General features: G+C 40.2%; 1 protein-coding gene across 1 annotated transcript in view; it reads right to left on the reverse strand.

Moving 5' to 3' along the window:
• The window catches only part of LOC126143884 (farnesol dehydrogenase-like), a 131620-nt gene that overhangs the window by 53624 nt on the left and 53560 nt on the right, over window positions 1-24436 (reverse strand). The window lies entirely within an intron of this gene.

Consider the following 24436-nt stretch of genomic DNA (forward strand, 5'->3'; position numbering starts at 1 on the left):
CAATCTCGACCACTGTAATACTGCCCTTCACGATTCGACCTCAGCCCATTCTCAAACGCTGTACAAGAAAAATACATGAAATGGCATCAGTGAAAAAAACATTGGTACATTTATATAAAAAGTGTAGCGTAGAAACGGAAGAAGCTAGTACTCAGTGATAAAACATTGATAAGATACATGAAACGCACATCGTAAAAAAAAAAAGAAGAGAGGTAGAACTCACCAAAATATCTATCCTTTGGTAAAACGTAAATGAATTTATCAAACATGGATACAACGTATTTGGTGTACATTACTCCACATTTGGGTTCAAACTGACTCACTGAACACATCAAGGTACTAGGTGAAGAAGAACGCCAGATGGTAGCACTATACATCTCTTGTGAAACTTGTATGTTACGAGATACAGAAGTCCTGCTACAACTGACTGTTACATGTAGTTTCAAATGACAAATAATATTATATTATATCTATTACATCACCATGATTATTATTTAACAAAAATTCATCTGGTGCAAGGATGGAGAATATTATCAACACAAGATGGAGTCAATGTATAAAATGTAATTAAAATACTTGAACTTCTAGCTGTTCGATAAAACAATAAATTACAGCAGATGTGTAATTTAGTATACAGAAATGTATATGTGAAAACGTTAAAATCGGTGTGTTGGTATTCTGGTATTCCAACCATAAGATAAAACAAAGTTCACAACTTCACTGACTAAATGCCAGGAAGTGTTTCTTAGTATGTAACGATTCTGCAGAGGTAAGCATCAGTTTATAACATAAAATACAAAATGCAAGACATACATGTAAGGATTGGAATGCAACAGATGTGTGTGTATTTAATATCTGATTCAAAACAAATTGTGAAAAATTAGTATCTGTCAAATTTTGTGATCGTGTACAGTGGGCAAATTACTAGTCAAAGATTCTGAGCTATACTCGTACTACAATGTAAGCATAAAATTAACAATCGAGTGGTCTTACGTAACAATTTTCCACTTATGGTAGAACCAGAAGTATACAAAAATCCAAGATAACAATATGTAAAAGTAGGATACTACACTTAAACCACAACGACTATAAGCTGTGACATTTAAGTCTGGGAGGCTGCACAAAGAGAGGCGTTAAAAACATTTTTAATTATTTCTAATATTTCTAAAGATGTTGACAGCATCACATAAAAAATAATCTAGTGTATTTCGGCAAGTAATCTTGTAAATATAGGTGTCGCACATCTTATTAACTGACAGGAACAATGCCAAAAACATGCTCGCTGCATAATAACATGCGAATCATGAAAAATACGGTAGTTAAACCACTCACCTGGCAGATGAAATATACAGGAACAGTAAAACACATTAAGTATCTTCCACGAAAACAGATCTTACGATTACATAGTGGCATACAATAAAAATGTGCTCTACCTATATTGAAGGTGAAAAGCTACACAAAGAATATGATTGTTTCTTTTGAATTAACCGAAAATGCAAAATTACTGAAAATGAAAGTTATGTAAGGAAATATCGTACTGAGTTGCCATCTCTCGGACTCCAACAACTTCTTGTAGCAATGACTGTAGATATTCCGAGAACGAAAGCAAACCTGACAAGGACAGAGTGGAATTAATCGATAAAACTGTGCGATAACTGTATTGAACACACATAAAATGAAAAGAAAGAGGGAAGGCTACACAAAGAGTACATTTTTCGGTGTGTATTAACCGAAAGAAACGCAAATTTACCGTAAGTGGAAGCTGAATAAGTAAATACCATATTGAGTCGCCATCTATAGGGCTCCACATACTTCCTGTAGCAACGGCTATAAATATTTCGAGAACTTATTAAAGAACCAGTTTTTAGAGAAATCTGTTTGTCCACTTAATATTTCTGAATTTTTTTTTTTGTTAAGATAAATTTCTAACTCTTCTAACGTATCAGAAAATTGCCCTTTAGTTGCCTTATGTAATACTTCAGTTTTCATGACCGTCATCAATAGTATGGCTATTGTGTAGGAAGAGCTTTTTAATGCTTCCTTCATTACTGCTGTGCGATGTTACATAACGCTCTTCTTGAAAGACATACCCGATCGTCCCACATAAAAAATTTTCACAGCCATTACCATTTATTCTACACACGCCTGAATTTTCGTATTTATCGCGTTTTGCTTTTACTGAACGACGTAAATGTTTCTCAAGGTTACCATTCGTTTGTAACCCTATCTTTGCTTCCACTGCGCTGTCTCTTGAAACTCGACAAGGACAACTACGTACTTAGGTCTTTCATGCATTTTAAACGTGGTTTCCTGTGTACTCGACACTAATTTATATCACGGGCGCCACACAAGTTCTTCCAGTATTGACAACGGTGTTTGCCTGCTAAGACATTCGAATGGACCTCAGCCTGTGTGTTTAACACGTGTTGTACCAGACAATATAAAGATGCCTTAAACAGGACGAAACGCATCATTGGCAAAATATAAAGTAACAAAGCTTGTTTAGCAGCCAAGACTGTTTATTTCTTCAAGACATTTATCACTGTTGCTGTATCATCATGCAATGAACTGGAAGAAAAACAAAACTCTAATCTCCTTGTTGTTAGATGTTAAATGTAGCAATATATTCAATATTTTCTGTATCCTTTTATTTTAAGGGGAATTATGTTAATCTATTAACCACAGAATGAAAATTGGTCCATTTACGTGTTCCCAGATGACACGAATCTGCATGTATGATAACATTGGAGTAAGTTGGTTTTCTGAAAATGCCAAATGACAGATTGTTAACTGCTCTACACACAGTTAAATTAAGGAAATTTACTGACTTTTTAACTTCATATTCCACACTGAACCGAATGCTTGGGTGCATAATGTTAAGTTTTTCTGTTATATCATCAACTAGATCGCGATCGCCTTTGACTAACAGAAATGTGTCATCAACGAATATGTTAGAAATAATCACATTATTCCAGACTTTACGATCTTCTCTCATGAAATTATTCTCCAAGTTATTTATGAAAATTCCGGCCATTCTATTGGATAAGCTGATGGTTCATGATCGATGATAATATGTTTCCACTGAATTTAAAATAGTTTAAGGGAAATGTGAATTCTATCTCCATCATTTCGATGATTTAAGTGATATTAACTAAATTCTAGAAATATTAAAAAGAATTAAAAATATTTTTAACAGCTACCGTTGTGCAACTTCCCAGACTTATACGTCCCAGCATATTGTCACTGTGATTTATCTGCTGTATTCTACTTTTACATATTGTTATCTTGGATTTTTATGTACTTCTGGTCCTGTCACAAGTGGAAAATCGTTACACAAGACCGCTAGATTATTAATGGTATGCTCACAGTGTGGTATAGCTCACAGTTTTTGAGTAGTAGTTTGCGCATTGTGCATAATCAGAAGATTTGACAGATGCGAGTTTTCACTATTTATCTTGAATCATGTATTGAATACATACACATCTATTGTGTTCCAGTCCTTATGTATATTGCAGTTTGTATTTTATTTTATACACTAATGCTTGTCTCTGCAAAACTGTTACACACTAAAAAACATTTCCTGTCATTTTGTGAATACCAACACATCGATTTTAACGTTTTCACCTATACATTTCTGGATACTAAATTATGCATCTCTTGTAGTTTATTATTTTACTGAACAGGTAGATGTTCACTTACTTTAATTACATTTTTATACATCGACGCCGTCTTGTAGTGATAATTTTCTCCAGTCTCCTTGCACCATATGGAATTTGTTAGATAATAAACAGGTTGATGTAAGAGATATAAAATCATTTGTCGTTTAAAAGTACATTTATCAATCAGTTGTATCAGTATTTTTGCACTCCATAACATACAATTTTCACAAATGTAGTACAGTACTGTCATCTGACGTTCTTCCTCGCCTAATGTCTCAATGAGTACAGTAAGCCGATTCGCACTCGGATGTGAAGTAAGATAGACCACGTACGTTGTGTCTATGTCTGACAAATTCAGTATTTTTTTACCTAATAATGTGTTATAGATATTTTGTTGGGTTTTACTTCCCCTCGTTTTTTGTTTTTTATGAAGTGCATGTCACGTATTTTATCACTCTTTTCTTCTCAGCGCTTGCTTCTTCCTTCTTTATGCTGTATGTTTTGTGTCACTGTATCAATGTTTTTCCATTGACACTCTTTCATGAACTTCTTTTGCAGAGCCTATGAGAGTGGCGTATGGCCGAAAAGCATGAGGGAGTATAAAATTAAGAAATACAGTGGTCAAGACGATTGTCAGCTTTGATTACCGACTGTTGCCTCTGTCTTTGGAGGTAGTGGGTAGGGAGTGGTGATGGCCACAGCTGATGTGCGAACGGCGATGCGTAAGGTGCTGTAACAACACGCTATAGGCGAATAACAGCAATAAGATGATCGTTGAGTCACATATATGTCGCAAAGTGACAAATTATGTAAGCAAGCGGAGAAAATTGCAACAGGTGAACACAAATGAATTTTTGGTTACACACTATACCACTAACGGATGCATGACACATATCTGCATCACGTTCACTATCATCTGAGTGATGACTAGAGCTGCTGTCATAATTTAATGAAATAATAAATCGTTCATTGCTATTTTCCACTACACATTCATTCTGACATGCTTTCATAGTAACTTATTTTTCGTGTATCTTATCTTATTCCAATCTGAGGACGCAGTTTGTTTTACAGCATCCTTTGCCAGTCTTTCCACTTCTGCCTCTGTACATTTATTGTTCATTGTCACTTACCCGGGAGTGTTATGATGGCTGTCTGAGGGCCAAATAACCATATATTTTCCACATGATCTATAATACGTACAAGTAAAGGTGCTCTGAGCTACGAGATCAAGTAATTCATCGTCTCTACATTCGTCTGGTATGGGAAAATTTTTTGGTTATAGCCACAGGAGAGAGTCATGTTTTCTGGAGGTTGCTTTAGATACCTAATCAAGGACAGTCGAATGATATGAGGCGTTGTCTATAACTATTACTGAAGATTTGCTCAAATTTTTGAAATGCGAGTCCTTAAACCACGGGTGAAACGTCACACCTTTTCTAATGCGTTGTGGCATGGTGCCAGTTACTAAGTCATCTATCCACCATGTACTTCTTGAATGGCTTGCATTTACCCATGCTTCATTGAGCCAAACAACATCGTTAAAATTTCCATTTGATATTTCCCTCAAAAACGGACACCACAACGATACAATATAATCTGTCTCCAATACGACCTTTCTTCCCTTAATTCATTTGTATTTGAAGTAGGCTGTTTAGGTTTTTTTATTGGTAACGCCACGTAGCGCTCTGTATGAAAATCACTAGCTGTGCTGTGTGCAGTTTATTTATTTATTTATTTAAATGTCAAGTTCCGTAGGACCAAATTGAGGAGCAAATCTCTAAGGTCATGGAACGTGTCAGTACATAAACTTACAAAATAAAAAGTAGTAACAGATAAAAATAAATGTTCATGAACTGAAAGAAAATCAGTCCATAAGTTTAAGCAAACGCTATCAGCAATACAATGAGAGTCATATTAATTTTTCAAGGAACTCCTCGACAGCGGCTTTTCGCGGATGATGCTGTAGTATAGAGAGAAGTTGCAGCATTATAAAATTGTAGCGAAATGCAGGAAGATCTGCAGCGGATAGGCATTTGGTGCAGGGAGTGGCAACTGACCCTTAACATAGACAAATGTAATGTATTGCGAATACATAGAAAGAAGGATCCTTTATTGTATGATTATACGATAGCGGAACAAACACTGGTAGCAGTTACTTCTGTAAAATATCTGGGAGTATGCGTGCGGAACGATTTGAAGTGGAATGATCATATAAAATTAATTGTTGGTAAGGCGGGTACCAGGTTGAGATTCATTGGGAGAGTCCTTAGAAAATGTAGTCCATCAACAAAGGAGGTGGCTTACAAAACACTCGTTCGACCTATACTTGAGTATTGCTCATCAGTGTGAGATCCGTACCAGATCGGGTTGATGGAGGAGACAGAGCAGATCCAAAGAAGAGCGGCGCGTTTCGTCACAGGGTTATTTGGTAACCGTGATAGCGTTACGGAGATGTTTAACAAACTCAAGTGGCAGACTCTGCAAGAGAGGCGCTCTGCATCGCGGTGTAGCTTGCTCGCCAGGTTTCGAGAGGGTGCGTTTCTGGATGAGGGATCGAATATATTGCTTCCCCCTACTTATACCTCCCGAGGAGATCACGAATGTAAAATTAGAGAGATTAGAGCGCGCACAGAGGCTTTCAGACAGTCGTTCTTACCGCGAACCATACGCGACTGGAACAGGAAAGGGAGGTAATGACAGTGGCACGTAAAGTGCCCTCCGCCACACACCGTTGGGTGGCTTGCGGAGTATAAATGTAGATGTAGATGTAGAATAGGAGTGACCCATGAGGAAACTCTTCAGTTTCGATTTGAAAGCGCGTGGATTACTGCTAAGATTTTTGAATTCGAGTGGCAGCTTATTGAAAATGGATGCAGCAGTATGCTGCACACCTTTTTGCACAAGAGTTAAGGAAGTCCGATCCAAATGGAGGTTTGATTTCTGCCAAGTATTAACCGAGTGAAAGCTGCTTATTCTTGGAAATAAATTAATATTGGTAACAAGAAACGACAATAAGGAATATACATATTGAGAGGACAATGTCAAGATCCCCAGACTCGTGAAAAGAGGTCGACAAGAGGTTCGCGAATTCACACCACTTATTGCCCGAACCGCCCGTTTCTAAGCCAAAAATATCCTTCTATAATGGGAAGAGTTACCCCAAAACATAATACCGTACGACATAAGTGAATGAAAATAAGCAAAGTAGACTAATTTACGTGTCGAAATATCACTCACTTTCGATACCGTTCGAATAGTGAAAATGGCAGTATTAAGTCTTTGAACAAGATCCTGAACGTGGGCTTTCCACGACAGCTTACTATCTATTTGAACACCTAGGAATTTGAACTGTTCAGTTTCACTAATCATATGCCCGTTCTGTGAGATTAAAACGTCAGGTTTCGTTGAATTGTGAGTTAGGAACTGTAAAAACTGAGTCTTACTGTGATTTAACGTTAGTTTATTTTCTACAAGCCATGAACTGAGGTCATGTACTGCTCTACTTGAAACCGAGTCAATATTGCACACAACATCCTTTACTACCAAGCTAGTGTCATCAGCAAACAGAAATATTTTAGAGTTACCCATAATACTAGAGGGCATATCATTTGTATAAATAAGGAGCAGGAGCGGCCCCAACACTGATCCCTGGGGCACCCCCCACTTGACAGTACCCCACTCAGATCCCACATCACAGCCGTTATCAACATTGTGAATAATGACTTTTGCTGCCTGTTGCTAAAGTAAGAGGTGAACCAATTGTGAGCTACTCCCCTTATTCCGCAATGGTCCAACTTATGGAGCAATATTGTGTGATCAACACAGTCAAATGCCTTTGTTAAATCAAAAAAATACGCCATGCATTCGAAACTTTTTGTTTAGCCCGTCCAGTACCTCACAGAGAAAAGAGAATATAGCATTTTCAGTTGTCAAACGACTTCTAAAGCCGAACTGTACATTTGATAGCAAATCGTGTGATATAAAATGATCAATTAACCTTACATACACAGCCTTTTCGATAACTTTTGCAAACACTGATGGCATAGAAATAGGTCTAAAATTATCTACATTATCCCTTTCTCCCTTTTTATAAAGCGGCTTTACTACTGAGTACTTTAATCGCTCAGGGAACTGACCATTCCTAAAGGAAAAATTACAAATATGGCTAAACACAGGGCTAACATGTGCAGCACAGTACTTTAATATTCTATTAGACACTCCATCATAACCACGAGAGTCCTTAGTCTTCAATGATTTGATTATTGTCTCAATCTCCCTCTTGTCTGTATCACAGAGGAGTATTTCAGACGTCAATCTCGGAAAGGCATTTGCTAAGAAATTTATATGATTTCCTGTAGATAATAAATTTTTATTTAATTCACCAGCAATGCTCAGAAAACGGTTGTTAAATACTGTACATATATCTGATTGATCAGTAACAGAAATATTATTACTGCAAACTGACTTTATATCGTCAACCTTGTGCTGCTGACCAGACACTTCCCTCAAAACTGACCATATGGCTTTAATTTTACCTTGTGAATTAGCTATTCTATTTGCATACCACATACTTTTTGCCTTGCTAATAACATTTTTAAGCACCTTACAATACTATTTGTAATGGGCTACTGTAGCTTGATTGTGACTACTTCTAACATTTTGATATAATTCCCGCTTTGTTCTACATGATATCCTTATCCCACTAGTCAGCCAACCAGGCTGTCCATTACTGCTAGTACCCTGTTTAGAATGTTCTAATGGAAAGCAACTCTCAAAGAGCATGAGAAATGTGTTATGGAAAGCATTGTATTTATCATCTATATTATCGGCACCATAAACATCTTGCCACTCTTGTTCCTTGACAAGTTTTGAAAAACTTTCTATTGCTGTTGGATTAACTTTCCTACGTAGTTTGTAATTAAATACGACATTGGTTAGAATACAAAAACCTTTTAGTGTTAAAATCTGTGCATCATGGTCTGAAAGGCCATTCACCCTTTTACTCACAGAATGCCCATCTAGTAATGAAGAATGAATAAAAATATTGTCTATGACTGTGCTACTGTTCCTCTGCACCCTAGTTGGAAAAAACACAGTTTGCATCACATCATATGAATTTTAGAGATCTACCAACATCCTTTTTCTTGCAAATTCATCTACAAAATTAATATTGAAGTCACCACATAAAACTACTTTCTGGTACTTCCTACAAAGTGAATAAAGAACCCTCTCTAGCTTAAGCAAAAATGCTCTGAAGTCGGAGTTAGGGGACCTATAAACAACAGCAATTAGAAGTTTAGTTTCACTAAATTCAACTAATGCTGCACAACTTTCAAATATCTGTTCAGTGCAGTGTCGTGATACGTCTATGGTCTCAAATGAAATACTGTTTTTTATGTACAGAGCCACTCCCCCACCCCGCAAGGAACTCCTTGTGAAACAGCCAGCTAATCTGTAGCCTGGTAAAGGAAGCCTCTGAATTATCAAATTATTTAAGTGGTGCTCAGATATACCAATAATTTCAGAGTTAGCATCTATTAGCAGTTCACTAACTTCATCTCTAATACCTCTTACATTTTGATGAAATACGCTAATTCCTTCTCTACTTGGAAACATTACATCCTCTGGAGGTGAGCCCTTAGTTAGAGGCACTTCCTTTAAGCAGGTATACCTATCAGCTGACTTCAGTCTAAAAAAGGTGCAGCTCTAACACCAACTACTATAGGAACTTTTCCATGAGTGATACCACTACCACCACCACCACCACCACCACCACCACCACCACCCACTACACTGTCACCTATAAGCTTAGCCAGCTCCCCTTCCCATACCTGTGGCTGGTTTGCATTGTTGTTTGCTATTGTAGTGTTGGGCAGCTGGGTGTTAACAGTGCGTGGCGTTGCGCAGTTGGAGGTGAGGCGCCAGCAGTGGTGGATGTGGGGAGAGAAATGGCGGAGTTTTAAGAGCGGATGATCTGGACTTGTGTCCATCAGATACAGTACATTTGTAAGAGTGGAAGTCATGAACTGCTATATATGTTATGACTATTGAATACTATTAAGGTAAATACATTGCTTGTTCTGTATCAAAATCTTTCATTTGCTGACTATGCCTATCAGTAGTTAGTGCCTGCAGTAGTTAGAATCTTTTATTTAGCTGGCAGTAGTGGCGCTCGCTGTATTGCAGTAGTTTGAGTAACGAAGATTTTTGTGAGGTAAGTGATTTGTGAAAGGTATAGGTTAATGTTAGTCAGGGCCATTCTTTTGTAGGGATTATTGAAAGCCAGATTGCGAAAAAATATCGTGTGTCAGTTTAGTGTTGATCAGAATAGGTAAAGAGCGAAATGTCTGAGTACGTTCAGTTCTGCTCAGCTGTTTGAAAATCAAATAATGTAAGAGGTTTATCAGCACAGTAATTCATAAATTTTTCTAAGGGGACGTTTCATATGTCGACCCTTAGCCGAAGATACCTCACTGGAATCTTCTGATTTTTTCTTGTAGTTTCTGTAATTAGTGTAACTATTGTTTATTGCTAGCGCGTAATTATACAGATAATTTACTTTGTAGTTGTAGTTTTTCATTGTTGTACAGTAAAACAGTTGTGGCATGCATGTAGATTTGCACCAAGTATTTTGCAGCTGCGCTTGCAATTAGCTAGGTATTATTTTCAGTGCTATGTTAATGTGTTTTCTTATTTTGCTCTTCAAATTGTGCTTTTCTGTGTTACCGTGTGAAATATTGTGACAATAATGGCGTGTGAAAAACGTAACACTAGGCTCCAAAGTAAACTGAGAAATGACAGTGAAGACGAAAGCAGTGTTTTAGCGCCACCGATTAATGAATTAACTAATGTTCAAAGTAGTAATCTGGTAATAGTGCATAGGGAAATGGAGCGGGCTGCAAATAATGGTGTAGACAGTAAAACAATTAGTGAACAGGGAAGCATTATCGATCGATCGGTCGGCAACAGCACGCCTCAGGAATCCGAAATGACAGGACACTATCTTGCAAATACTGTAGATTCAGGTTTTGCGTCCTCACCGTTTTCTCAAATAAGTCAAGACACATTTTCTGCTTTTCAAAATGCGAATATTGCCGGTTGAAATGCACTGCCGAATAGCACTGAGGAACATGGTTCAGACACCAGTGCATTGTTATTACAGTTAATGCAACAAAAGGGACAAAGGCTACAAAAGGTAGACACCACGCTTGAACAAAATCAGAAAGAAATGGGACAAAATCTTCAAAAGTTAGACACAATGGAACAAAATCTTCGAAAGTTAGACACCAGGCTTGAACAAACACGTGAAGATTTAACTGCTGAGTTACTTATAATCGAATCTAAATGTCAAAAAGTCTGTAATGACGTAAAAGCACAAATTTGTGACCATTTTCAACCTATTTTTTCGCGTCATGAAAATGCATTACGGAATCACGAAGCAGCCATAAAAGAACTGCAAACTATTGTTCATGAATATCACGACACCTTGCAAGCTAAAATTGACTCAGTTGCATCTACTGAATCGGTTACGCAACTTGCAAAAACTCAGGTTAACTTAACGGACACAGTAGATACGATTTCAACACAAATGGACACTCTGAAACTTGGTTCAGAAAAACACACTGAGGAAATCGGTTCATTATCGGAGAAAGTAGCCGAACTTTCGAATCAGTTCACTAACGTATCTACAAAGGTAGATGATGATCTGAATGACACAAGACCCGAAGATCTACGGAATAAAGTTTTGGGTTGGACTGCAGTACCAAATGTCACACTGAAAACAAACCCTGTCCTGTACTTTTGTGTTATTACGCTGTGTGAATTTGTGTTTTTCCTGTCTTTATGTGTTTAGCTAATAAGATTTACATTGTAGAATTTTTCTAATACTGTGTTATTTGCTTTGTAAAGATGTTTAGACATTATTTATCTGCTCTGTTTTGTTACTCATGTGTGAAGTTGATGTTTCAAAAGTTATTCTGATCTTTTATGTATGTACTTATGTCATAATTCCTGTAACACTGATGTATACATTATTTCTATTCTTTTGTAAAGCTCGTATTACTACAAATGTTATCTGTATTGTTATGTTCTTTAATGATGCATTTTGTACCTTTGTTATTGTATTCTCATGTTATAAAATTGTAATTGACACCAGTTCATCAAATTAAGTAACTTGTAAGCATTCATTTCACTGCACATATTTCTGTTGGTCATATTATTTGCACAATATGTGAAAAAAAAGAGGACTGTTAGTGTTTGGACGTGTGTTAATAATACAGCAAGGGACTGATTAACAGCATTGCTGGTTCTAAGGACAATTCCAAAAACTTTGTGCGTGCACAAGTGGTGGTTTATAGACTTGCTATATTCTCCACAGGACTCTTCGATGGTGATTGTGTACCTGCACAGTCGCAACAGATGGCTGCTGGTTCAAATGGTTCAAATGGCCCTGAGCACTATGGGACTCAACATCTTAGGTCATAAGTCCCCTAGAACTTAGAACTACTTAAACCTAACTAACCTAAGGACATCACACACACCCATGCCCGAGGCAGGATTCGAACCTGCGACCGTAGCAGTTGCGCGGCTCCGGACTGAGCGCCTAGAACCGCTAGACCACCGCGGCGATCCCTTGCACTGCCACGAGATCGTGGCGGGGTGGGACTCATCCACGTGCCGACTCGTGTCAAGGCACTATACGTCAGCTCCCAACTCAAACTTCGGCATCGTTGCCCGCAGAGCCTTACTAGCCTCCTGCTTCACAACTTTGCATCGGCCTCCTTGTCCGCCCCAGTACTGATATCGACCATTCCAACCCCCTTTTATTACATCCAACGATTTGTCCTGGAGTTCAGTTATATCTACCGGTCCTTACCACGTACACGTTTGTACCTCACGAAAACAGTCTCCGAATTGTTACAACAGTGCCGCCCGTCCAACCCCATCGAACGTAAGTATCCACAGTACGTGTGGCGACACATATGGAAGGCGATCCATGCGCGTTTTCTCGAATCAGACGTTCAATCAGCGTGGTACATCACCGTGAATGGCAAACAAGTTAACCGAGATCGTCTGCACCGCATCCATCTCGCCGATTCATCCCTCTGCACCCACTGTGGCGTGGATGACACGGATGTCCACCGGTTCCACTGTGGCACAGCGCTAGACGTCTGGACACTTGCGCGGCGAATTTTGGCGTTTCTTACTCGCCAGACACCGGCTCAGATCGACGTCCACATGCTTTTGTACCCCGATAAGACTTTCTACCCCTCCGCCAAAACTAACTCTGTGAATTGGATCTGTGGCCACACGATCCGCTATCTTTTTACTTCAGGCGACAAGTCTACGCTAGGATATTGGACTTATCTCAACGAACGACACTGCGTCCTGATACGCAATCCACGCTATAAACAATATTTTTCTAATTTCTTACGGAGCACTTTCGATGACCCACCTAGTAGCTGGAACGTCCAAGCCCTGAGAAGCTGAAAACTGTATAAAACGAACCGAACTGAATAGATCTGCCACCCCGAACTCACACCTATGCCATGAGAAGACACGTTTGGACGAGCTGGCATGCTGTAGGCGGACACTTCAGGAGCTCCTGTAAGAACTGGACTTTAACTACAAGTCGCATGACGACTTAAAAAGCTTTTCCTTATTTCTTCCTCATAGTTTGTTCTTAAAGGAAAAAAAAATGTGGTAACGTGCTGACCTGTGAAACAGCGTCTGTTACGGTTCGCAGTTCCAGTCTCACTGACTGAAACGTTTTTATCCCTTCTGTGAAAGAGCTACAAGCAGTTAGATCAAACATCAATAAGGAAATCGCAAGAAAATGCTTTCAGCTCATAGTGCAATGTTGAAAAACTTACAATGCTGCACAACAGGTAACGCCTCTTTCCGCTGCTGACAAGCGAATTTTGGGTTTATAGGAATACGTAACTATATTTATGAAATGCCACATTTGCATACCTCTTGAGTATGACACAGCATACCAATTAAACACAGACCCAATCAAAATCTAAGTGAGTAGTATTTTACTAATTCGTGTCGATAGATGCATGCTTGTGTACAGATACTTTCGTCGTAAGGTTATCATGGTTAGTTTTATTTCATTTCTTATAATACAGTGCACAATTTTCGTAAGGTTTCCTTTAGTGTTGTTAAAACAATAGTAAACATGAGAGAGAAATTAATCATCAACGATATATGCGAATTCTCTGATGTTACCTATGACAGTCTGACAATGCACGTGCAGTTTATTGATTACATGCATGTAGAAAATTTGTTCTGAGTTAAAGCTTTCAATCAAAGTTTGAAGAAGAATAAAATATCACTACCACACGACGGCTAATGTAGAAAATACTTTTCTGACATATTATGGCACGATGCGCTCTCCCTGCACATCTTCGAGATGCATCTGCTGCCTGCTGTCTATTAAATCTGAATAGAACAAAATGTCACAGTAGTTAGTCCTTTTTCCACATGCGACTACTTTGGGTTGAGAAGTGAAGGGAATTATGTTCAAAGTTCCATTAGACTGATAACTTCAGCAGAGAGCAGAATTGCGTTTTAAAAAATGTAGCACTGAATGTATTCGAACTCGCGACATCTTATTTATGCTACAAGCTGACACGTAGCTACAACAGCTCCAGAGCTCGGCAACTATTCCTCCAAACTTTTGGATTCCACAGCACTGTGAGATTATGCATATGGCCAGGTCTTGACTTCTGAGAGACAAACAGTTACAGCTTTTCTTTTGGACTGAACGACGTTTTCTAGTAACAGATAGCGCAATAGAATAGCTCAAGTGGAAAGGAACACTTCCTATTTAAACTTCTGCATCCTACAATGTTGGCAGTTGTGTGTAGGTGGCAGTCACACACACCCATGCCCGAGGCAGGATTCGAACCTGCGACCGTAGCAGTCCCGCGGTTCCGGACTGCAGCGCCAGAACCGCTAGACCACCGCGGCCGGCTTTCTTATACTAGTTATTTATTTCAAGTGACGACACAAACGCTATGTATGGTCACAGGACACTTATTCCATCTTTTATTTGAGCTTCTGTATGTCGATAAAATTGGTTCTGAACTGGGAATGCAAATCAGACCGCCCTTAACGCGGAATTTGATCCCTTCGTGGCAATACAGCTCGGCTACAATTTGTTGTTTGTTCAAAACTGCAGATTCCTCAACACCTTCACATATTATGCGTGAATGGGATCGAATCCTGGCCCGGCACTAAAGATTTAATTATGTATTATCAAGCTCTAGCATGAGAACACCTATCTGCTGGTGGATAATAATTTTGATTTTTAATGTATTTTCATTCGTTGTCAACACTAACGATATCCGACGTTTTTAACTCCCAGTGAGACACAGAACTATTTGCGAGATGACTGTAAGTTCAAAGATGCTATTCTGAGCAGCTGGTGGAGAAAAATTCGGTAGCTGACGTCTCTTTGTGTGTAGTCAACAACGATATGTGTGGGGCTCTATTCCCAGGTGAGCGCTGAACTCTTCGTCATATTATTTCAGTTCAAACATGCTCACATGTCACTGCTGGTGCAACAAACCCATATTTAACGTTAGTTTTCTCTAGAATATAACAGCGATAGGTGCCGGGTTGGAGTCCTGGGAAGGAAAAAATTAATGTTTCGTCTCGTCATTTCAGTTAAAACATCTAGTTACTACCGCGAAATTCCGATATGTCACATTTGACTGTGCTTCGATAGCAATCCGATTAGGTTCCGGGTTCGAATCCGTGTCCAACACACAGCTTTACCTCACGGCATTTCAAGTAAGTTACTTGTGAAGAAGCAATATTTAACATCTCTCGTAGTTCGTTAACAGGGACAATAGATGCTGGGTAGGAATTCGCGTCTGTTAAAAATGTTTGCGTTATGCAATTTAAAGTTGATATTTGCTAACTGATACTGTCTAAAATCGAGGTATATCACTCTCTGTATGCCTAATCAGGAATGACTGTTAGTTTCCGTCAGTCACGAAATCTTTGCTTAGTCTGCATGAGCTGGGTTTGAATCCATATGCAGAACAAGACGGTTCGTCGTGTCATTTAATGTTCATACATATTCTCAACTAGCTGCTCGTGAATAACTTAAATTTTTAATGTCATTTTGTGTTAAATAGTTCAAATGGTTCAAATGGCTCTGAGCACTATGGGACTTAACTTCTAAGGTCATCAGTCCCCTAGAACTTAGAACTACTTAAACCTAACTAACCTAAGGAGATCACACACATCCATGCCCGAGACAGGATTCGAACCTGCGACCGTAGCGGTCACGCGGTTCCAGACTGAAGCGCCTAGAACAGCACGGCTACATCGGCCGGCCCCCACCATCTGGTATCAATGCATTACCTTATAATCCATTATATATAATCATTTTCATAGTACACTTGATATTATAGATGAGTAGGACACAAGACAGGACATAGATAATGTCCGTTTGACGTCAACAGTGTGTAACATTTTACTTTTTTTGAATAGGACAATGTTCCTCTCCAATAATTTTTAGATTAATTACAATAAGCTTACGCTGCAAGAGAATTCGCTTGTATTTTTCAATATGTGGTCTGTTGTCGGTTTGAAAGGCCTTCCATAACATCGGCAACGTAGTGCAACTCCACCGAGAGCTGTCTGGAGTAGGGTGGAGATAGCAATGTGAAAGTTGCGAGCTGTCGAAGACGATCTTCATATTCCTAATGCGATTAGGACATCGTATACTCTTGACGACGTTTAGCGCCTGTGCGGTCAGTCACCCAATTTCAGAATTCATTTTGAGTAATCCTGCTAAATTCCCAAAATATTGTCTTTTTATATTGATGAGTAATATGGATAGTCGTCACGTTCATGTGCCGTCTACAACGCAAATTTAATGTTACTATCCTAGGAACTAACCTGCAATACGTTTTGTATTTCATAATCGGAACTATCTGCATTAACCGTCATCAGAGCAATGTCAGGGAACAGAATGCAGCAGTGCCTACTTGAGGACCTGCTTGAGTCGTGTTCTAAGGAAAGGGTAGTTGCTGGTTCACATTGTATTACACTAGCGAGAAGTACCAACTTTTCCTTTTCTCTGCAAACATCCAGAACTAAATTCAGTAACTAAATGCTAAGAATATATTTGCATTGTGCCAACTCAAAGATCAATAGATATGGATATAGATATAGATTTTTATATTTAAAGCCATTCTAGTTCTGCGTTGGAATAAACATCATTCATTATTTGCTTGTTCTTGTTACGATTGTTATTGTCATTCTCTCACTCGCAAGAGTCTTATGCTGATGCTGTATGAATAAATTATGCCATTGGATACAAAGCGGTTTAGTTTTGAGACCTAACCCACGAGGGGGGAAGGCACAGTGGTCCTCTTCAGGAATTCCAAGCAATAAAACACAAAAAACAACCCAGGAAGGGTTCGAACAGCTACTTTCACGCAGAGACATGCATTTGGAATCTTTTCATCGTTACGGGGTCAAACAAGAGGGTAACATTACTGAAACAATGATCGGGCTACTTAGTATATAATAGAGCATACAGATTTCAAGGAGGAAACGTATGAAGACGCAGACTTCCTCGTTATCAATATGTGCGGCATATCTTTCGTGTTAACGAAAGTAAATTCCCGCTTTACCTCTTCTTACGTGTCAAATGAAATGAATGCCATGAAGAATAGAATATTTGTTGACTGCGTCTCTTCTTGCTTCCATCCTTACCAACATATTTCTTCATTCTCGTGGTAATCATGACATTCTATGTGCATGCTGCAAACGATTGCAAGTGGACAATATCGACATCGAGGTGCAAAGCGTTTGGTATCTTACATTATATTCAATTCGAATAAGCTTCCGGTGTATTTTTACTTCGTTTGTATTTTTAGATGATTATGAACGTTACGGAAATTTATCTCACATGCTTTATGTTGAATGAGAAAAATTGAATGATCCGTTTTGCTTTCCCTACGTTGAAATGATATAATGTCGGCGTCAACAGCCTTCTTCCACGCCGGAAGCTGAAACTTGTAGCATTCTGGATTAATGATAATTGAATGTCTCATATGTATACATAGCCCACAAGGCGACGTCAGAAACCATCAGGGGAGAACACCGCATAAAAACCAAACGTGCGCGCGCGTCTCCACTCTGAAGAACCGTATCGGAGAATCACGGCAAGCATTTCGCTGAAGAGCTGCCTCGTCAGAGAGCCGAGAAATGGCAGCGTCGTAGCAAGTATTTGTCAACACTCTGATAGTGCATTTACTTCCGGGTGTAGGTCGGCGTTACCTCGCTAAATTCACTTGACATTCGTTTTCCACATCGAAGACTCGTACGATATAATCCACTGCAAGATGACACAATTAGAAAGTATGTTTAATTTCTGGACTCCAAGAACGGCGTTCTTCACATAAGTAACACCCGTTTGTGTGTGCATTCGGGAGGACGACGGTGCAATCCCGCGCCCGGCCATCCTGATTTAGGTTTTCAATGATTTCCCTAAATCGCTTCAGGCAAATGCCGGGATGGTTCCTTAGGGAGGGCACGGACGATTTCCTTCCCCATCCTTCCCTAATCCGAGCTTGTGCTCCGTCTCTAATGACATCGTTGTCGACGGGACGTTAAAACAGTAATCTCCACCTCCTCTGTTTGTGTGTTTAAGGTTGCGTTTTGAGGCTCAGGCAACATCGCAGTGACTATAGTCCGCCTCTGGCCGCCAGTCTGTCGTTAGCTCAGAGGTTCCCTTGTGCGTTGCAGTGCTTGTACTATAAGTTCGAATCACGATAGAAACCGCTGACTACAACCTTTTATTTTCTATTTTAATTAATGGAGTTGCAAACTGCTAGTAAAAATTTCTTATGCGAAATCTGAAGAATGCCTTTAAACATCAATCTTCGTCCGATTTCGACTTAGTAAATTAAGTTAATATCATGGATTTCTGCTTTGCAAATTCCAAGGTGCTTCACTGTAAAATAGGTCCTGAAAAGATTCAAACCGACTGTCAACGATATAAATTTGAGCTTTGTTCGTCATATAGGTCTAACATGTCGGAAGGTTGTTTATGAAGTGCACATGTTCATTAATATAGTTCCCATCTTCTAAATTTTTGCAATAGCATTTAACTGTAGACGTTTTCTAACACCGGCGTTAGCATTTCCTTTCCGTTCTCTGAAACCTTCAAAACGACAAATTTTTCTGGTTTAAATCTGATGACCTTAACTATCACTTCCGATCAACAGTAAATACTTCATGAACCCATACATGGAACTCCAAATGTGCAGTGTGCCTGCACTGCTACAGAGCATGCATTGCAAGGTATTCACACAGTTTATCGCATAGACTTACCATAAGGAATGAAACAAGAACTGTAATACACTTTACACCACAGACACTCACTCTGGCTTGACGAAAACATCCAAACATTGACCAAAAGTTGCACAAATAATTAAGTTTGAAAGGAAAAGAAACGAGGTATGAAGCATTTATAAATTCATCGAATGTAGTGAGGTGGTTTAATTTCGTCCCAGTCTATAAAATTAATTTCGGGCCATACTCAGCTCTTGCCGATTACCCGCCTACTAATCAGGGCGTCTGTCTCCGTTGCTTTTGAGCGTGAATGGAAATTGTAGAAATTTTCTGTGGAGCAACATTTAATAATAAAGCGTTTTAAATCATCAAAAGCGATGAGCGGTAGCAGGCGCTTTCGATAAAGAACGGGGGAGTGCAGCGCCGCTGCTGTCGCCACGGCCGCTGCCAGTAGCCAGCAAATTGATCCCGGAGCTTTGCCGCATACGGCGTCCAGAGGAGGACAGTCTGCAGGAAATCTGCCGCAAAATCGTTACTAGATAAAATTTTGATACCGGTGTGTCACAAAGCGAAATAGATTGAATCTGCGCTACCATTACATTCACGTCTTCAGCATTCAGACAGAAGAGGCTATAAAAATATTTTCTGCCAGCTGCTCTCGATCCACTGACATTATGAACAGAAACAACGCACGCTACTGCTAGACCACAGGCGTAATCAGCCTAGAGTCTCTCTATCTTGGGACAAGTTTTCCTCCAGGAAGTGCCGCAGTCTACAGTGTTGCCAGATTGTGCAGATAACCGGACTTAGAGAATTAGCGAGTTGGCCAGTTTTTTTGTCCCATGTCGCGATCGGCGCGGACTTAGCCTCTGAAGCGGCCGGCCGGCGGTCGAGTTTTATGTCAAAGAGTGTACATATCTCGCATAGCTCGCATCCTCGGATGTCCTCCCCCTTGCCTTTCTTCTGCCAGTGAAATATACTGAATAGAAAGAAACAGTCACACGAATCTCACACAACTCAGTTCGTAACACCGCACAAAACAGTTGCTGTACGCCGCGCGGAGTGGCCGCGCGGTTTGAGGCGCCATGAACGGATTGCACGGCCTCTCCCGTCAGAGGTTCGACTCCTCCCTCGGGCATGGGTGTGTGTGTTGTCCTTGGCATAGGTTAATTTAAGTAGTGTGCCAGTCTAGCGACCGATGAGCCAGCAGTTTGGTCCCTTAGGAATTCACACAAATTTGAACATTTGAGCTGCTGTTCGCCAATTAGGTTTTGATTGTAGAGATAACACGAATTCGAAGCAACAAGTACATTTTTTGTTTTTTCATCTCTCTCTCAGCCTTAACACACTACAGACAGCGCAGTTTCCAAGAGGATATCGATGTCCCATCCTTGGATGCCTGTAAATGAGAGCCATAAAGGAGCCCCATCTGAGGAGCACTCAACATGCAAAGTTTCATAATATTTTTTTCATAATGCGTGGCCACAGTCGTAGTATATTTCTTTAAAGTCAGTACCGCCATTAGACTGTTGTTTATTTACAGTGTTACATTTACACTTACATAATCATGATTTCGGCTTCAAAGTGCCATTATCAAGTGTTTTAAGTGTTATAAATTGCCTAAGATAAATAAATAATACACTATTAGACGTATAGACTTGAGTCAAGATGGTGTACTCAGTAATGAAACAAAGCAGTAGGCTCTGCCAGAAATATCGGCTCTTAAACATTGTGTCTAATAGTGTATTTTAATACGACAATATGCCATCTTAGGCAATTTACAACACTTAAAACACTTGATAATGGCACTCTGAAGCCGAAACCATGATTCTGTAGGTGTAAATGCAACACTGTAAATAAACAATAGTCTAATGGCAGTACTGACTTTAAAGAGGTGCAAAGTTTCGTCTGAACAATTTAAATCATGCGCAATAGTACATCTTAAGGACAATATTGCAGGTCCGTTTTGATAATGTTTCAATGAGATGATCTTTTAATTCCCACTTGCACAGATAGAAGGCGTTCAGATTTCACCGGGCTTTGTTCGAACGAAGAAAAGTCTGGAGCAATGGTTTTTGATGTTCGAACCCTTTACAGATAGTTACGGTTTTTATTCACTGCAAGGTCCGTCCTCGCCATTATTTCGTTAACTTCTGAATTATAGACTTTTGCTGAAGCTCCGTGCAAACACTTCCAATCTTCAACTCTTGCACAAACAGTTCTGCATTTGCCAGGAATTGTTCTTCGCATAACACTCGACGATCGGCATGCGCTGTTTTCCTGTCAGCACAATTTTCTGTTGCATTCACCCATCTGTTCCTATCTCTCCCACTTGGCCCTAGATTATTAAACCCTCGTAAAATTTGCAATTGCAGCTGGTACCAATTCGCGGTCCCCGCCGACCTGGTATTGTAAGTAAAGGGTGCAAAATAGCACAGTCTGTACTTATTCTGTACATGACATACCATTGGAGACCTCACACACTAAGGGAAAAAAACGACGCACCACGAAGGAACTATCCGAATTGGACGGAAATCGGCGGATGCGTTATACATATACAGACAGATAAATGATTACAGTTTCAAAAAAAAAATTGGATGATTTATTCAAAAGAAAGAGCTTCACGAATTGAGCCAGCCAATAACGCGTTAATCCACTTCTGGTCCATATGAAACCAGCTATTCGGCTTGGTGTTGATTGACAGATCCGTTGGATATCCTCTTGAGGGATATAGTTCCAAATTCTGCCCAATAGGCGAGTTAGATCGTCAAAATCCGGAGCTGGTTGGCGGGCTCTGCCAATAATGCTCCCAGCGTTCTCAATTGGAGAGAGACCAGGCCACATTGCTGGCCAAGGCAGAATTTGGTAAGCACGAAGACAAGCAGCAGAAACTGTCCCGTGTGCGGCAGGGGGTTATCTTGCTGAAATTTAAGCCCAGGATGGCTTGCCATGGATGGCAACGAAACGGGGCGTAGAATATCGCCGTCATACCCCCGTGCTGAAAGGATGCACCGGATGACAATCAAAGGGGTCCTGCTATGGTATGAAATGGCACCACAGACTAACACTCCTGGCTGTCAGGCCGCATGGTGAGTGATAGTCAGGCTGGTATTCCATCGCTGTCCACGGCGTCTGCAGTAGATATGGGTCGTTCGTGAACTAACGGGTCAAAAAGATGAACGGAACGAGCGATGAACGAATTCTAAGGAACGGTCATTCATAGTTCACTTCGTTCGTGGCTTTCTGCTTATAGTTTCCGGGAGCGGGAAACGGTCGGTCTCGTTCCCGCAACTACACGTCGACCGGTCTCGTTCCAGCCCAGGTCCCGTTCCCATCTGTCTCCGTCTCGCTCGGCCGGACTCGTCTTCGCGTGGCCACTCATCGCAGCTCCAATGCCGACTGCTCATAGTTTAAGTATAGAGTCGTTCGTTTCGTTCGCTGCGCGTGCCCATACTAGATCTGTTTCAAACCTTTTTTTGAACTTTGAACTTCTCGTTCTCTTCGTATTCTATTCAACAGCCATTATCGGTAATTATAATGTATTTTATAATTACGTAAATTACATAAAATTACGTGGTATGTAATACATCTTTTCAGGTAACAAAACGGCATATCAGCTCACTTCACTATTTAGATAAACAGCAGAAGAAATACTTGTAAAAAGGCAAGATTTTTTATCTTATTACACATGCAAAGGAAGTCGGCACGGCACGCACGAGTGGCCATTTTCCGTCTGTTTTTGATCCAAAGTAAAAGAGCATGTTCATTGTTATGGAAGGCAGACCGACTTGCAACCGAATGAAGTCCGCGTTTCATAATCGATTATCTGGTGTCACATTTTGTAAAGAGAATATTATAACTTCTACAATATTATTTCAGTACTAGGCCGCTCATTGTCGCCTACCAATCGTCATCTATTGTTTCGAAGTTGTTGTTTGCATTACCTTATTTGTTATCTCTTCACTGACTAATTATTACATGTTTATCTACTCTGCTCGTAGCGGTCAACAAATCCTGCGTAATTGGCTAGTAGTCTGTACCCGGGACCGGTTTTTCGTGCGCCACCTTATCATTATTTCACTGCGATCAGCCATATAACGCTATTGTTGACCAAACGAGAGGTTTTGCAGAATCACGAAAATTACAAGTGTGTGAGAATTCTGTTATGAAAAAAAAGTCTGTACTCCAGGGTGGACACAAGTGCCCCTCTTGGCGCCTTCCATCCTCAAAAATGGTTCAAATGGCTCTGAGCACTATGGCACTTAACTTCTGAGGTCATCAGTTCCCTAGAACTTATAACTACTTAAATCTAACCTAACCTAAGGACATCACACACATCCATGCCCGAGGCAGGATTCGAACCTGCGACCGCAGCGGCCGCGCGGTTCCAGACTGTAGCGCCTAGAACCGCTCGGCCACACCGGCCGGTCTTCCATCCTCAGTCACCTATGCTAATAATTTTCAGTTTTTCATAAGAACCGTATACCAGGCACAAATGAACGGTGAAGGAGTAAAAATGAACGGTTCCCAAAAACGAGCGATCACCAGTGAACTAGTTCCCAAGGATGAACGAGTTTACCCATCTCTAGACTTTCCAGTTGGCCTTCGAGGCTCCGTTCGAAGCGGGACTCATTAGTCAAGACAACTGTACTCCAGTCAGTGAGACTCCAGGTCGAATGGGCCCCGACACCGCTGCAAACGGGACTGTTGGCGTACAGAGGATAAAAGCAGCTGGCTCATGGGGCGCCGTGAGCTCAGCGTCCATTCTGTGAGCCCTTACCGTCCCTGAAGCGCAAGTTTCACGTCAGATCGATGGTAATGACGTATCCGGGACTCTGAGTACCTTTCTGACGATTGATCGGAGTTCAGGTTCTGTCGTCTCTCTAGGTCGACCGCTTCCTTCTTGACGCTGTGTTCTGCCGTGATTCACCCCTTCGTCAAATAATGGTGACGCTCCTGTTCAAATGACGAGCGCTTCGCCGATTACTGCAACGTCCTCTCTCAAATGCTGACATCTGCATATTGTTCACACGCCTGTGCAGCTGATACGTGGAATGAAATTCGTGTAGATTTTACGCCCTGGTATCTATATGTCCCTTCTCAGCTGCGCGGTGAAATTGCGCTGCGACGTCACATATTCATCCAGCAGCTGTCAAAGTTTACAATTTTGCACTTTTCGTTGATAACTGTATGAATATCGGTATTCAGTTTGTGAGCAATTTGGATAATTTGTTCGTGGTGCGTCGTTTTTTTGTCTTAGAGTCATAGTCGTAATTAACTAGCGCATAAACTATAAATTGTGAATTACTTTGAATAAAATATAGAGTAGTAAAACTGACGATGGTTTAGTAACAATTTAACATTTTTTCCCCTGCTTCAGTGTTCTAAGGTTAAACGTACTGACACAGCGAAGTTTTCGGGACAGAGCGAACAGGTAGATGCGTTAAGTGCAG

This window comes from Schistocerca cancellata, chromosome 2, assembly GCF_023864275.1.
Source record: "Schistocerca cancellata isolate TAMUIC-IGC-003103 chromosome 2, iqSchCanc2.1, whole genome shotgun sequence".
NCBI classification, from domain to species: domain Eukaryota; kingdom Metazoa; phylum Arthropoda; class Insecta; order Orthoptera; family Acrididae; genus Schistocerca; species Schistocerca cancellata.